Raw genomic sequence first — 14,437 nt, 5'->3', positions numbered from 1 at the left:
ACGGTGACTTTGCACTTGGACTTTTTGGGTGAAATTCGTGAATCTCAAAGAGAGGATTACACCTTGCAATTCATTGAATCTGTGTAATTCATTTATCTTGTTTTCTTGCAACTTGGTGCAATCCGTGAATCCAAGTTGTGTTTATCAATATATGAGGTTTATTCAATTCTTGTGCAATTCGTGAATCAAGTGTTGAATTATCATTATTGTTATTTGTTCATTCAAGTTCTTAAGTTTCATGCTTTTGTTCTTGAGTGTTCTTCATTGTGTTCTTGGTGTTCATCTTATTTTTTGCTCTTTCAATCCATTTAACCCTAAAAGTCGACCAACCATAGTGTTAGTCAACTTTCCATAATTATTTGCCTCATCATCTTTTGCCCTAGCCTATCACAGGATCATTGCCATCATCCAACTCAATTTCGGCAATCACTTGCCAAATTGGGGATTGACCTAGCCGCCCACACTTCTTTCCATATTGATGTTCCTATAATTTAGGAATCCCTAGTTGACCATATCCTTTCCCATAACCGGCCATATTGAGTCCCACGATTTTAGGAACCCTTCCTAAAATCTCTCAATCAATCAAACAAGTCAAACACCTTGTGGTCGTCCAACCCTAGTCGCCCATCTCCAAACCCTAATTGCAAACCCTAGCTATCCATCACCACTTTCCAAACCCTAAACCCTAGTCCAAGTGGCGCCAACCCTAGCTCCACTCTAGTGACGTGCGCCCCTTTCCACCATTGTAGCCATACACTCATCAAACCGTTCCATCATCCTATACACCAATTCAAGCCTAAACACCTAACCTCACCTTACCAAAGTGGTCATCTTGACCACCATTGATTGAGAATCAAGCAAGAGAGAAATGGGCTTTCAATCATCTCAAGGAGATCCTAGGCATTGAGATCATAGTGTTTAGGGACTTGACTGAGGTCCCTAACATTAATTGGTACTCTCATTGAGAGGATTCTTACTTGGTGAATATTGAGAAGTTATCACTTCTCCAAGAGGTAAATGACACGTTAACCCAAAAACTTTGTGAATTGGTTGGGGGAGACTCTCGTTGGATCCCATTTATTTTTGTTGATTGTGAAATACGTAGTTTGGGGGTTGAGGTAGAGGACGGAGTTGTGTTCTTGAAGGAATCGACCACCCTTGAAGGTGGAGGATCCAAGGTTGGACCGTGAGTGTGCAAGAGGGGTTGCCCACCCACAAAGGTGGGCAAATCAAGGTTGGACGTTTTGAGCCATTCTACCGTCCAAGAAGAGTGCACATTGTTGTCCAAGCTACACCAACCAGAACTTTTAAGATTGCAAGTTAGTTTGCAAGAGTTCCAAGTGGTTAGTTTGCAAGCACCATGTCTACAAGCAATCAAGAAGCCGAGTTGAACAAGAGTTCCAACTGGGAAAGGATTGAAGTGCTTGAGGAGCACAATACTAAAGTCATGGACATTCTAAGTGAGGTTAATACCACCATGGCCGAACTTAGGATGGCTTTGAATGTGACAACCCGTGATAGTGAATAGCATAGAAGGACCATGGAGACTATGAGAAGAGAAACACATGAGAGTATTGAAAGAATTGAAAGAAGACTTGTTGAAGGCCAAGCCCCATGGCATGAGACTAATGGACAAAGGCAAGATGCTTTTGTGGATGGTGTTGAAACAAGTGTGACCGATTCTATGCATGATCCTATGCATGAGCCACCAAGAGTGGAGTTGAGAAGAGGTGGTCGTGTTGAGCATGATAATGTTGCGGTTGAAAGATGGATTCATGGTGGAAGCCACCATAGAAGCCCGAGCATTAGAGGAAGACATCAAGATGTGAGGTATGAGATGCCTAGATATGAAGATGGCCATGAGGCCAAACATGCTTATGAAGATGAGAGGCCTTGGGGCCATGAAAACCGAGATGATAGAAGACCTAACTACCATGATAGAAATGGAGGCAATCATGGAAGAAGATTTGCTGATGAATTCCATGAGGAAAGAAGGGGAAACCGGGCTAATGACCGGGGACCCAAGAGAGCTAAGGTGGACTTGCCTAAGTTCAATTGGGGGGGGGGGGGGGGGATCCATATGAATGGCTTAACAAGGTGGATCGCTACTTCCACACTTATGAGGTGCCGATGAGAGAAAGAGTGTCTACGACATATTTTTACTTGGAAGGAAAAGTAAGCAAGTGGTGGAGATAGATTAGAGATCAATATGAGAAGGATGAGAAGAGATTGGGGTGGACCGCTTTTGAAAAGGAATTTTTACTACAATTTGGCCCTTCGCCCACCATTAATCATCATGGGCAATTGGCTAAATTGAAGCAAGAAGGAAAAGTCCACCATTACATTGAGCAATTTTGGCAATTACAAACCCTTGTGAGAGGATGGTCCGAAGAAGCACTTGTGGGCACCTTCATTGATGGTTTGAAGCCTTGGTTAGCCAAGGAAATTAAATTGAAGCAACCTACAAGAATTCAAGAAGTCATGAGAATGACCAAGATCCTGGAGGAAAGTAACACCATGGAGAAAAGGTTTTCCAAGGATGTGGGGAGTAAAGCCTCAAAAACTTTGCAAACCAAGGCACCTTGGAAGACTAAGGTGGAGATGGATATTTCTAAACCTAAGCCATATGAGGTTAGGAAACTTTCTAGAGAGGAGGTTCAAGAGAGAATCAAGAGGGGATTGTGCTTCAAATGTGGAGACAAGTGGAGCAAGGAGCATTCTTGAAAATCGGGTAAGGCTTATGTTATGATTGAAGATGATGAACATGAAAAATCTTCAAGTCATGAATCCGAGCATGAGAGGCCGAACCTAGTGATGAAGAGGAGGATGCCGAGTTGTCTCTAAATGCCATGTTCGGTGTTCAAAAGCCCACTTCTATGAGGGTCATGGCATGGATAGGGGAATTTGAGGTTACTTTATTGGTTGATAGTGGCTCAACCCACATTTATCAATTCCAACATTGTCACCAAAGTTGGATTGAAGCCGAGCACTATTGAGCCATTTGAGGTGAAGGTTGCCAATGGAGACAAGCTAAGATGTGAAAGCCTTGTGAGAGAGGTCAAGATGAATGTCCAAGGGGTGAGAATTGTTGCGGATTTGCATGTTTTATCACTAGTGGTACTAGATGTTGTCTTGGGCAATGCTTGGCTTAAAGGCATTGGCAAAGTGGTGAATGACTATGATAAAATGACCATGGAATTTCAGATTGGGTCCAAGAAGAAGTTGTGGACAGCTTTGACATCCAAAGAAGTTAAGTCTTGTGAGGCTATGATGTTTGAAAGACTATGCAAAGGTGGAGCTAGTTGCTTTGTCATTATTCTAGCAAAGCAAGAGGCACTTTTTGAGGATGAAAAGAGTGAAGAGTGGAGCAAGAAGGAAGATCTGTCCTTACTGCCCGTGGAGGTCCAAGAGGTCTTGAGAGACCATTGGAGGGTCCTAGAGGTGCCAACTACTTTGCCACCCACTTGGCCCTTTGATCATCACATTGCCTTGGTGGATGAGAGTAAATTGATTAATGTTCCTCCATACCGGTATGGTCACTTTCAAAAAAAAGAAATTGAGAGGCAAGTTGAAGAGATGTTGAAAGGAGGGTTGATAAGGCCTAGTACCAGTCCTTTTTCTTCACCGGTATTGTTGGTGAGAAAGAAGGATGGCACTTGGCGGTTTTGTACTGATTATAGAGCATTGAATGAAGCTACCATCAATGATAGGTTTCCTATACCTACCGTTGATGAAATGTGGGATGAGTTGCATGGGGCTAGTATTTTCTCAAAGCTTGACTTGAGGGCAGGTTATCATCAAATCCACATGAGGGAAGGAGATGTGCACAAAACAGCTTTTAGAACTCACAATGGCCACTTTGAGTACCTTGTTATGCCATTTGGGTTGTGTAATGCTCCCTCAACTTTCCAAGCTACCATGAACACTATCTTCAAGCCATAGTTGAGGAAGTTTGTGTTGGTTTTCTTTGATTACATATTGGTGTATTCCGAGACCGTGGAAGATCACAAGCTACACTTGAAGATTGTAATGAAGATCCTTGAAGAAAATCAGTTTTTCATTAAGGCATCCAAATGTGCCTTCATAGAAAAAGAGCTTGAGTATTTGGGACATTTTATTTCGGGAGAAGGAGTAAAGGTTGATCAAAGGAAGATTGAAGCTATGGTGGATTGGCCATTGCCAATTGATGTTTCAGCCTTGAGGGATTCTTGGGCTTGACCGGTTACTATAGAAGATTTGTCAAGCATTTATGGATTGATTGCTAAACCTCTCACTTCTTTGTTAAAGAAAGATAATTTTGAATGGACACAAGAGGCTAGAGAAGCCTTTGAGGAGTTGAAGATGGCAATGACTACCACGCCCGTGTTAGCTTTGCCAAACTTTGAGAAGCCTTTTAAGGTCTACAACGATGCTAGTGGTGAGGGGATAAGGGCTGTTTTGGTTCAAGAAAAAAGACCAATAGCCTTTATTTCCAAAGCACTTGGTCCTATGGAGAAGGCTTGGAGTACATATGCTAGGGAGATGCTTGCGGTTGTGCATGTCGTGAAGGTGTGGAGACCTTATTTGTTGGGAAGAAAGTTCACTATTGTCATGGATCAACAAGCATTGAGGCACTTACTCCAACAAAAGATAGTGACACCCGAGCAACATAATTTCTTAGTGAAGTTGCTTGGTTTTGAGTATGATATTGTTTACCAACCGGGTAAAGAAAACAAAGTGGCGGATGCTCTTAGTAGAAGAGAGGGAAGTTCATTGTTGTGGCAAGTTCATGATGAAGATGAAGCTAGTTTGATGGCCTTGAGTGGGGCCGAATGGAGAATATGGGACAAGATAAGGGAAGCAACAAAGTTAGATGCAAGAGCAATAGAGATTGTGGAGCTTTTAGAAGCTCAAGGAGATAGAGTCATCCGGTTCAAGGTAAGAGATGGCCTCATTTACTACAAGGAATATGTTTATGTTCCTAATGTGCCTAATTTGAGAAGAGAAATTCTTGACCACTTCCATCATAATAAGGAAGGTGGACACTCGGGGTGGTTGAGGACTTACATAAGGGTCAAACATTTTTTTTATTGGGACGGCATAAAGAAGGCCGTTAAGAAGCTTGTAACCGAATGTGATGTGTGCCAAAAGTCTAAGTATGAGACAAGACCTCTATCCGGGTTGCTACAACCACTACCTATTCCTAATTTGATTTTGGAAGATTTGAGCATGGATTTTGTTGAAGGGCTTCCTATTAGTGGCGGTTTTGAAATAATTCTTGTTGTGGTTGATAGATTGAGCAAGTATGGGCACTTCATTCCATTTACTCACCCATACACAGCCAAGAGTGTGGCCAAAACTTTTGTTGATCATGTTGTGAAGCTTCATGGGTTTCCCAAGAGCATTGTCACGGATAGGGATAGAGTATTTATGAGTTCCTTTTGGAAGGAATTGTTTGAGCTCCAAGGGAGTAAGTTGAAGGCTAGTTCATCATATCACCCACAAACCGATGGACAAACGGAAGTGGTTAATAGAACACTTGAGCAATACTTGAGGTGCTTTTGCCATGAAGAACAAAAAAGTGGGGTGATTATTTGTCTTGGGCCGAGTATTGGTACATCACTTCATTCCATGCTTCCATACAACGAAGTCCATTTGAGGTTGCTTATGGAAGACCACCACCAATATTGGTGAACTATGAGAGGGGCACGGCTAAGAATGATGAAGTTGAAAAAGAATTGCTAACTAGGGATGAGGTCCTAGTGAAGGTGAAAAATGAGCTTGCTAAAGCTTAACAAAGAATAAAAAAGTACTATGATGAGGGTAGAAGAATGGTTACTTTCGAAGTAGGAGACTATGTGTATTTAAAACTCCAACCCTTTGGCCAAATGACATTGAGAAAGAAGCTTAACTTGAAGTTGGCCAAAAAGTACTATAGACCTTTCAAGGTGCTTGAGAGGTTGGGTGAAGTGGCATATAGGTTGGAACTTCCTCCAAGTTCCAAACTACATCCGGTGTTCCACGAACCGTGCTCAAGAAGAGGATTGGTGACCCTAGTCTCATTGTGGAAGAGCTACCCAAGTTTGATGAAGAAGGGCGTATGCTCTTACAACCAAAGGAGGCTCTTAGCTATAGGGTTATTCCAAGAGCAAGAAAGAGGCAAAGTGTGTGGCAAGTTTTGATCAAGTGGGGTAAAGCTCCAAAAGAAGAGGCTACTTGGGAAGATTATGATGATATAAGGGAGAGGTTTCCTGAATTTATCCTTGAGGGCAAGGAAATACTTGAAGAGAGGGGGATTGTTAGACCCCCATGTCGAGTTGCCTCTAGAGATGCCGCACATGTCCTATCCATGGTGGGGACATGCACCTTGACTAGCCCACAAGCATGCCTTGGCTCGTGGGGTGACATGCACGGACCGCCCATCATGCATGCATGCCTTGGCTCGCACGATGGCACACACGAGGCGCCCAGCAAGGTTAGTGAGGGCCTGTCCATGCGCACAGTCATGCGCCGCGCGCCCATGATCGCGACATTGCACGCAGCAGCGCACCGCGCGCGCATGCGCGTTCCAGTGAGCAGGCCCATGCGCACGTTGATGGGCCGCATGGCCCTGCGCGCTCCCATGTGCCGCAAGGCCATGTGCAGCACAGCCAGCCCACCCAGTGCGCGTGCGTGCATGCACAACCCCTGCAGCATGCTAGCGAGGTTAGTGGCATGCCCACAGGCATGCCATCCTGCGCACAGCTCCAGTCCGTGCCTTGCAGGCTAGGCTAGTGGCATGCCCACCAGGCATGCCATCCAGCGCTTGGCTCCAGCCCATGCCTTGTAGCCTCAGTGCCTAGGCCACCAGCTTGGGCCATGCAGCGCACACACATGGCTCACCATCAGCAAGCCATGCCGCACCACCTAGCCATGGACCAGCCCGAAGACAGCCATGCACCAACCTAGCCCACCATGGGCCATGCATGCCACGACCAGACTTGGTCCATGGCACTATTATGTTTATTTATTTTATTTATTTAATTTGATTTATTTATTTCTTTTCAAGGGACCTATTGGGGGTTTTCAGTTTTGCTTATAAATAGGACTCCATTCACTTGCCTTAGAATTTTTTGGCAAATTTCCTAGAGGGAAGACTATTGTTTGAGAGATCATAAATGGTGCGTTTGCACTTGGGATTTTTGGGTGAAATTCGTGAATCCCAAAGAGAGGATTACACCTTGCAATTCATTGAATCTGTGTAATTCATTTATCTTGTTTTCTTGCAACTTGGTGCAATCCGTGAATCCAAGTTGTGTTTATCAATATATGAGGTTTATTCAATTCTTGTGCAATTCGTGAATCAAGTGTTGAATTATCATTATTGTTATTTGTTCATTCAAGTTCTTAAGTTTCATGCTTTTGTTCTTAAGTGTTCTTCATTGTGTTCTTGGTGTTCATCTTATTTTTTGCTCTTCCAATCCATTTAACCCTAAAAGTCACCAACCATAGTGTTAGTCAACTTTCTATAATTGTTTGCCTCATCATCTTTTGCCCTAGCTGATGACAAGATCATTGCCATCATCCAACTCAATTTCGGCAATCACTTGCCAAATTGGGGATTGACCTAGCCGCCCACACTTCTTTCTATATTGTTGTTCCTATAATTTAGGAATCCCTAGTTGACCATATCCTTTCCCATAACCGGCCATATTGAGTCCCACGATTTTAGGAACCCTTCCTAAAATCTCTCAATCAATCAAACAAGTCAAACACCTTGTGGCCGTCCAACCCTAGCCGCCCATCTCCAAATCCTAATTGCAAACCCTAGCCGTCCATCACCACTTTCCCAGCCCTAAACCCTAGTCCCAAGTGGCGCCAACCCTAGCACCACTCTAGTGCCGTGCGCCCCTTTCCACCATTGTAGCCATACACTTCATCAAACCTTTCCATCATCCCATACACCAATTCAAGTCTAAACACCTAACCTCACCTTACCAAAGTGGTCATTGACCACCATTGTTCGAGAATCAAGCACGAGCGGAACGGGCTTTCGGTCATCTCAAGGAGATCCTAGGCTTGGAGATCATAGTGTTTAGGGATTTGACCGAGGTCCCTAACAGGTAACCTCGCCGCGGCCTCGTAGCTGAATTGTTTTCATTACTTACGCGGGAGGGAGGGGATTGTTTTGATTTTGAAGAAACCAGAGCCCCAAACCAGATTAGAGATGCGGTCTTCGATCCCTCCCATGGTCTTCTCTTGTGGTCTTCACTTCTGGATTTTAAGTCTATTCTTTCATTTGCATTTCTGGGTAAGTGGTCTTCATCTGCTGGTTGTTGGGTTTTAGTTTTTTCTGGGTTGAGGTCTTCATCCGCCTTTCTCTCTGGGTTGCTTTTGTCCTTTTTGTTTGTATGTGAAAAATGGCTTTGTTTGTATGATGATGAGGTCTAGTACTGTACGAAATCAAGTGTGAAAATGGTAGCATAGAGATATGTTCAGGATTCAGAAGCTCGTACACAGGCTTTTTAGCCATACATATTTAGGTAGGATAAAGGGAGAGATGTTTAGGATTCGGAAGCACGTGCGCTGGCTTTTGTCTGAAATTTACAACCACACAGGTTATAACTCCCCCCATCCCCACTGCCTCTCCCTCTTCCTTTTTTTGTTTTAGGCCTCTCCCATCCCCCTTAAGATGCAGAGTCTTATTGATTTATACTAATTACTAGAATTAATGCAGACAAAATTTTTTTTTTGAATTTATTTACCTGTTTTGGGATACTCGAAAGTTTTTATTAATTTTTCCTACTATATATATCATTCTGCTCCTTGTTATATTAATGTCCATGGAAGATAATATAAAAGCACCAACCAATAAAAAAGTGAGTTTTTGCTTCATTTCCCATATGGATTTTGAGGGCTCGAGCATGCATGGTTTTTCCATTGGATTCGAAATATTATGCAGCCTGTAACTTAGATCTTGTGTAAAGGAGGTAGTTCTCATTTGATAATTAATATATTATTGCTGATAGCTCACAAAACCATTTGATAATTAATATATTATGCTACGGACTGTCCTTTGACTTGGCATTTTAATTGCTTGAATGACATTTTAGTTTCTTTTGCAAGATAGTTTATTTTTTTTCTAGCTATAAAAACCTACCCGCTGAATGTCAATTGGTTGTCTTGATAGTTTATACTAATTTTCAGAATGGAAAACGGGAAATAATAGCCTACTACGCATACATTATCTAACTCAAATCCCCCATCCGAGGTATGTATGTTATATGATTTAATATATCAATAACATTGGTATTGTTGAGTCGATATTTATTTCCAAAATACGTCAATAACTTTATCTAACAACATATTAGGCCATACCATCAACTAGTCCAAACATCCCAAATTACATGCGTGGTTACTTTGGACCAGTGTCTACGTGGTCACCGACTTTTCTACCATATCCGGTTGGCAACCAATATCCAATCAACATACAGGTGGTGATAACTGATCATGATTTATTCTTAATAAGTTGGCTTCTTTGCACCTATAAAAAAAAATAAGTTGGCTTCTTTGTAGGAGTTTAATTGCAGACTTTTTGTGTTATTGGAGAATGCTGGTTACCCATTTCAACATATCATGGAACCTTTGACTCCTATCAGCAATACAAGCTCCGCCACAAGCAGAATAGTTGGTTCAGAGGATAATAGACTTGATGTGGGGAAATTGAAGCGCCATGTGGATCTCCTAGAGCTGAAGAATGTACTGAGGATAGACCAAGTCCTACGGAACCTGATGATGGTAGTGCTAAGAAATCTCAGAATGTCCAAGTGGATGACGATGATACAATTAAGGAGCCAAAGTGGGGAATGAAGTTTAATTCCTTTGAAGATTTATTAAGTTATTATAAGGAATATGGTAAGAAATGCAGATTTGGGGTGATGACAAAACGGACCGAGAGGGGAGAAGATGAGTCTATTAGATATGTCACCCTTGCTTGTGCCCGCGGTGGGAAGGCCCGGAATAGGACGTTGAATGTTGCCAACCCACGTCTAATAGGAAAAACTGAATGTAAAGCAAAGATTAATGCCTTAAGGCAAGATGGTGTGCTTCAGTTGACGACAGTACATAATATCCATAACCACGGCCTCAATCCAAAGAAATCCCGCTTCTTCTCATGTAATAGAGAAGTTAGTGATACTGTAAAAAGGGTCCTCGATACAAATGATTTGGCTAGCATCCGAACGAATAAGAGTTATGGATCTCTTCTTGTTGGCACGGGTGGATTCGAGAACCTCCCGTTTTTGGAAAAGGATTGTCGTAATTATATTGATAAGGCAAGACGTTTAAGACTTGGCACAGGTGGTGCTAGAGCGCCCCGAGAGTACTGTTTACGGATGCAGTATAAAAATCCAGGGTTCTTTTATATGATGGATATAGATGATGACGGGAGGTTAAAGAACGTCTTCTGGGCAGACCCCCGTAGTAGAGCAGCGTACCAAGATTTCAGTGATGTGGTCACATTCAACATCACATACCTAACGAATCGAAATTGGATGCCCTTTGCACCATTTGTTGGTGTAAACTACCATGAACAGTCAATTTTGTTGGGAGCAAGCCTGATTTCCAGTGAGGATGCTGAGACCTTTGTGTGGTTATTCGAGACACGGTTGCAATGCATGGATGGTATCGCTTCTAAGGCTATTATCATTGATCAGGATAGAGCGATGAAAAATGCAAACGAAATTGTTTTCCCAAAAATTCGGCATAGATTTTGTCTTTGACATATACTAAAGAAAGTCCCCAAGAAGCTTGGCTCATATGGTTCGTACAAAACTGGGATGAAAAATGCATTGATGAAATGTGTATATGACACCCAACTTGTTGATGAGTTTGAGAAATATTGGGATTAGTTGATTAACACTTACAACTTGCATGAGAATGCGTGGTTGCAAAGCCTATATGTTGAGCGTGAACATTGGGTACCGGCATTTCTGAAGGAATGTTTTTGGGCTGAAATGAGTACAACGCAGCGAAGCAAGAGCATGGATGCATTTTTTTATGGTTATATTCATTCTAGGACAAACTTGAAGGAGTTTGTAGAGCAATTTGATAACGCGTTGAAAAAAAAGATTGAGAATAAAAATCTTGCGAACTTCCAGTCATTTAATGTCACAATCCCCTGCATATCTAGATCTTCGATTGAAAAGAGGTTTTAAGAGTTGTAAACGAATGCTAAATTTAAGGAAGTTCAGCAGCAAGTCAATGACTTCATTAACTTGAATCCAAAGTTACATAAAAGTGATGGTGCAGTAAAAACATATATGGTAGAGGATGAAGTTTGTTTGGAAGAGTTCACTAAGGTAGTTACCCATTTTGTGGACTTTAGTGAGGAAGATGCAGTTGCAAAGTGCTCTTGTGGATTATTTGAGATGAGGGGGATATTGTGTCGACATATTTTGGCCGTATTCAGGTGTAATGATATTAAATTTTTGTCAGAAATGTACATTTTAGATCGATGGAGGAAGGATATTAAAAGGCGATACATATTAATCCACAATAGCTACGATGGAGGGGAACAACGGGCAGATTCTAATAGATATTCAAGTCTTTTAAATATCTATTGTCAGATAATTACTCATGCAGCGGGTTTGAGAGAGCATACTGAGGATGCAAGAACTAAGTTATACGCAATGATTGATTTGTATTGTGCCAATCAAGAACCCCCATCGATGACTTAAATTGGTTCCAATGTTGATAGTACGACAAAGGACACTACGGTTGGTGGTTCTAGGGAAGTACGCAGTCCACGTGTTGTGCGAGGCAAAGGCAGACCTCCATCTCTAAGGAGAGCATTCAGGATGGAGATAGACATGCGGAAAGCTAAAGCAAAAATGAAGAAAGCACCAGCAAAGGGGAAGCGTAAAGAGGTGATGATATTTTAATATCATCTTTTTATTTATATTTTGTTGACGAAACAAATGATTTAATGTAATTTTATTTGTTAAATAATTATTAGCGGGATGGAGGAGATGCCCAAGTCATGGATAGAGGAGATATACCTATCGTGGAAGTATGCAGGAATTTATTTGGCCCTTCTGAGATGGCATATTAATAAGTTTATATTTATTACTAATTTCCATTATTTGGCTATATATTTACGTTTGATTTCTAGCAGGCTGTTCCAGAAAGAGAAAGCGTGGCTATAGATGTTATTGGAACCCAACCCCAAGAAATAGTGATGCAGAGTCAAGAAAGCGTAAGTGGTTCATAACTTTTTTTTCGAGTTTAATACTAATATATATTACCTGAATAATATATTTATTTTTTATTCTTTACAGATGCAATTTGGATTAGATGGATCACAACCGTTGCAATGATGGGTTCCCAGTTAAACTTTTTTGTGTATTGAATGTATTGCACGGGTTCTTTTTTTTTATTGAATGTATTTGAGGGAGGGACTTTGTTGTGAAGTTGGATTGGATAAATTTTGTGTATTTGATGGACTTCGTTGTAATGATTGTGGGTTGGTTAAATTTGTTGTGGATTGAATATATTTTGTGTATTTGAGGGACTTCGTTGTAATGATTGAGTTTGATAAATTTGTTGTGGATTGGATATATTTTGTGTATTTGAGGGGCTTTGTTGTGGATTGGATTGGTTAACTATTTGTGATGGGGTGCAGGTGGAAGGCTTCAGATATCTGCTACTTTAATATAGCTTGGTTGCTTTGAAACTCTGCTGCTTTAATATTTGCTGCTTGCTTACTTTGAATAACTCTATGCTTTAATATAGTGTTGTGATTATTCAACTACTTTGATCTACTTTGAATAACTCTGCTGCTTTAATATAGTGCTGTGATTATTAAACTACTTTGATCTACTTTGAATAACTGTGAATAACTAGTGTTGTGATTATTCCTGCTTGACATGTATTCAAGCGGCAAGATTATTCCTACTCAACGTTTTTGCAATTTTGGGTCATAATAGATGAATTACTACATAGGTACAGAGGCATCACTACCCAGAATTTCTTTACAAAATCACGTTTCTACAATTTTGGGTCATAATAGATCCTCGAAAATTGACTCAAAGCCAATTCTTAGAATAGTGATGCCTAATACTAGAAAATTGCACTAATTAAGGAAACACACTTCCAAAAAGAAGAGAAACAAATGTACAAGTCCAATTCCAGAAACTGAAACTGAATCATGGCACTTTTCAGAAACGGAAATTCTTATATACAAATGTACAAGTCCAATACAAACTTAAAAACATGTACAAGTCCAATACAAATTTAAAACAAATGTACAAGTCCAATACAAAGTTAAAACAAATGTACAAGTTCAATACCTAAACATAGAACTAACAACAATCCCAAATTACTTATATAACACTAGGTAAAATACATGTACAAATGCAAAACAGTAATAAATCCGAAGTAGCGTGCCTACACGCCTTATTTTAGCTTCTTGTGCATTAAGCACCAACTCCTTTTGCATAACCTCGTCGCTTTTATTGGATAGTACCATCTGCACCCTCTCGAGGCGATTCACTATCTTACGCAGCTCAATCTCCCTCTTTTTAAGAAGCTCGAGTATCTTCTCGACCTCTTTCTCTTTCTTTAACAGTTCATTCATTCTTTCTTCAACTTGTAGCTCAATCACTTCATTAGTATCCAACCATTTGAAAAACTTACAATATGGTAAGCCCTGCTCATTTCATGCATATATTAGAAATGAATGAACTGTACATCATATTAAATTATTATATATAAAAAATGTTTTAAGCAACAAATAATGTAGTTACCTGGGTATTGTACTTTGAATACCCTAAGAAGGGTCATCTAGGATTTTTTGTAGTAGTTGACCATTTCAATGTGGCTTCGAGCTCGTAGAAGCACAATGGTTTTCCCAAAGTACGTTTGGGAAAAGATGAAGAAGATATTGATGAAGATGATGATGACATTCTAAGATGAACCCCCATAAAACAATTGAATAACAGTTGAATAATGATAGAATAAAATTGAATAGCAGCAAGTTTTAATTAAGTATTTTAACTGCCCCTACCCTAACATGAAAATATCATGCAACATGCAAGGTGCAGAATCAGACATCTTGCATGTTGGGGTACATCATCATACATGTGTAACCATGTACACAGTCAGCTCTCAGCAGTATTTAAATAAGGAATAGAATTCATGTGTAACCATATACATCATCAAGAAGATTAGCTAAAGTAAACAGATAAAGAAATCATTGATGGCTTTAGATAAAGAGTTATAAAACAACGATGACTCTTTTACAATGGAATATCCCAAAAAGTATATGCATTATACAAATGGCATGACCAGAAGACACTTTTATCTTGTAGGCTATTGTTCATTGGAATGTCAGTGGTCTCTTACAGTTTCTTACAAAGACCAAAATATCCAATAATAGTTGAATTTTTGCATTCAATATCTTGTTATGATCATCACCAAA

General features: G+C 40.6%; 1 long non-coding RNA gene across 1 annotated transcript; it reads right to left on the bottom strand.

The window, feature by feature from the left end:
• Positions 1-13,236: 13,236 nt before the first annotated feature.
• LOC121262746 lies at positions 13,237-14,053 on the bottom strand. The gene is made up of 2 exons (XR_005940163.1): positions 13,764-14,053; positions 13,237-13,666 (listed from the first exon to the last, which is right to left on the bottom strand). It is a non-coding gene; the product is annotated as an uncharacterized LOC121262746 (long non-coding RNA).
• Between the last annotated feature and the right edge of the window lie 384 nt (positions 14,054-14,437).

This window comes from Juglans microcarpa x Juglans regia, chromosome 4S (assembly GCF_004785595.1).
Source record: "Juglans microcarpa x Juglans regia isolate MS1-56 chromosome 4S, Jm3101_v1.0, whole genome shotgun sequence".
NCBI classification, from domain to species: Eukaryota; Viridiplantae; Streptophyta; class Magnoliopsida; order Fagales; family Juglandaceae; genus Juglans; species Juglans microcarpa x Juglans regia.
This window is presented reverse-complemented; position numbering and strand designations above follow the sequence as displayed.